This window comes from Colobus angolensis, unplaced genomic scaffold (assembly GCF_000951035.1).
Source record: "Colobus angolensis palliatus isolate OR3802 unplaced genomic scaffold, Cang.pa_1.0 Scaffold385, whole genome shotgun sequence".
NCBI classification, from domain to species: Eukaryota; Metazoa; Chordata; class Mammalia; order Primates; family Cercopithecidae; genus Colobus; species Colobus angolensis.
In genome coordinates, this window is record NW_012117210.1 from 1383406 (window position 1) to 1386208 (window position 2803).

Genomic DNA, 2803 nt, shown 5'->3' on the forward strand with positions numbered 1-2803 from the left:
AGCCCTAGGTAATCTGACTTTTGTCAACCTCTCTGAACTCACCTCTCCCCACCTACCCTCACTTCTGTCCAGCAACTCTGGTTGTATTCATTCGCTGGGATGCCATAGCAAAGTATCACAAATTGAGTGGTTTAAATACCAGAATGTGTTGCCTCATACTTCTTGAGGCAGGATTTGTTCCTTATCAGGGTCTCAGTCTGTCACCCAGGCTGGAGTGCAGTGGCACAATCATGGCTCACTGCAGTCTCAACCTCCTGGCGTCAGGTGATCCTCCCACCTCAGCATCCCAGGTGGCTGGGACCACAGGCATGCCCGGCTAATTTTTGTATTTTTTTGTAGAGATGGAGTTTCACAATGTTGCCTAGGGTGGTCCCAAACTCCTGGGCTCAAGTTATCCACTCACGTCAACCTCTCACATTGCTGGGATTATAGGTGTGAGCCACCACATCTGCCTGGGTTTGTTCCTTTTGGGGGCTGTGAGGAAGAATCTGTTCCATGCCTGTGTCCTATATTCTGGTGGTTTGCTGGCTATCTTTGGCATTCCTTGGCTTATAGAAGCATCACCCTGATCTCTGCCTTCATTGTTATATGGTGTTCTCCCCTGTGCATGTTTGCATTCAAACATTCCCCGTTTTTAGCCAGGCACAGTGCCTCACACCTGTAATCATGGCTACTCGCGAGGCTGACACAGGAAGATTGCTTGAGGCTAGGAGTTCGAGACCAGTCTGGATGATCTAGGAAGACCCTGTCTCTAAAAAAATTTTTTTTAAAAAAAAGTAAAAAACCTGCCCCCTTTTCATAAGGACACAGTCATATTGCGTTAGGAGCCACCCTACTCCTGTATGACCTCATCTTAACTAATTACCTCTATAAGGTACCTACTTTCTTTTTTTTCTTTTCTTTTCTTTTTTTCTTTTTTCTTTTTCTTTTTTCTTTTCTTTTTTTCTTTTTTTTTTTTTTCTTGAGATAGAGTCTTGCGCTGTCACCTAAGCTGGAGTGCAGTGGTGCGATCTCAGCTCACTGCACCCTCCACCTCCCGGGTTCAAGCAATTCTTGTGTCTCAGCCTCCCGAGTAGCTGGGACTACAGGCACACACTACCATGCCAGCTAATTTTTCTATTTTTAGTAGAGATGGGGTTTCACCATGTTGGCCATGACTGGTCTCGAACTCCTGACCTCACTTGATCAGCCCACCTCGGCCTCCCATAGTGCTAGGATTACAGCATGAGCCACCGCACCCAGCCAGTTCCCTATTTTCAAATAAGGTTATATTCTAGGGCACTAGAGGTTATGTCTTCAACATATGAATTTTTGGGGAGACACAATTCAACACATAACTCTTGCCTTCTTGCTGTTCCTCTAGCACACTAAACTGATTTTCATTTCAGGTCCTTTGTACATGGCAAGTCTTTCTGTCTAGAACCCTAAAGAAGGCTGGCTGTTCCCTTCTCAGCATACACATATTATCTCATATGCCACCTTCTCAAAAAGGCCTTCCCTGATCACTCTATTTAAAATAGCCTCTCCAGATACGTTTGTCAGCTTTCTCCTTTCTGCCTGTGGACACCACCCAAGAAGCATCACTTAAGTCTCTCTTCTCCCTTCCGTCATGTCTAAGTCAGAGTCTCCTAAAGAGCCCAAACAGCTGAGGAAGCTCTTCATTAGAGGTTTGAGCTTTGAAACAACCGTTGAGAGCCTGAGGAGCCATTTTGAGTGATGGGGAATGCTCGCAGACTGTGCGGTAATGAAAGATCCAAACAGCAAGTGCTCCAGGGGTTTTGGGTTTGTTACATACGCCACTGTGGAGAAGGTGGATGCAGCCACGAACACAAGGCCACACAAGGTAGATGGAAAAGTTGTGGAACCAAAGAGAGCTGTCTCAAGAGAAGATTGTCAAAGACCAGGTACCCACTTAACTGTGAAAAAGATAACTTGTTGGTGGCATTGAAGAAGACACTGAAGAACATCACCTAAGAGATTATTTTGAACAGCATGGAAAGATTGAAGTGATTGAAATAATGACTGACTGAGACAGTGGCAAGAAAAGGGGCTTTACCTTTGTAACCTTTGACGACCATGATTCCGTGAATAAGATTGTCATTCCAAAATACCATACTGTGAATGGCCACAACTGTGAAGTTAGGAAAGCCCCGTCAAAGCGAGAGATGGCTAGTGCTTCTTCCAGCCAAAGAGATCAAAGTGGTTCTGGAAACTTTGGTGGTGGTTGTGGAGGTAGTTTCGGTGGGAATGACAACTTTGGTCATGGAGGAAATGTCAGTGGTCGTGGTGGCTTTGGTGGTAGCCATGGTGGTGGTGGATATGGTGGCAGTGGGGATGGCTATAATGGATTTGGTAATGATTGAAGCAATTTTGGAGGTGGTGGAAGCTACAATGATTTTGGCAATTACAACAATCAGTCTTCAAATTTTGGACCCATGAAGGGAGGAAACTTTGGGGCAGAAGCTCTGGCCCCTATGGTGGTGGAGGTCAATACTTTGCCGAACCACAGTGTCTATGGCGGTTTCAGTAGCAACAGTAGCTGTGGCAGTGGCAGAAGATTTTAATTAGGAAACAAAGCTTAGCAGGAGTGGAGAGCCAGAAAAGTGACAGGAAAGCTACAGGTTACAACAGATTTGTGAACTCAGCCAAGCACAGTGGTGGCAGGGCCTAGCTGCTACAAAGAAGACATATTTTAGGCAAATATTCATGTGTATATATATTTAGGATAGTTAGCTCTTCCTGTTGAATTGATCCCTTTACCATTATGTAATGGCCTTCTTTGTCTCTTTTGATCTTTGATGGT

At 45.0% G+C, this 2803-nt stretch overlaps 1 pseudogene; it reads left to right on the plus strand.

The window, feature by feature from the left end:
- The first annotated feature begins 1477 nt into the window (after nucleotides 1-1477).
- LOC105520693 lies at nucleotides 1478-2564 on the plus strand (annotated as a pseudogene).
- The last annotated feature ends 239 nt before the right edge of the window (nucleotides 2565-2803 follow it).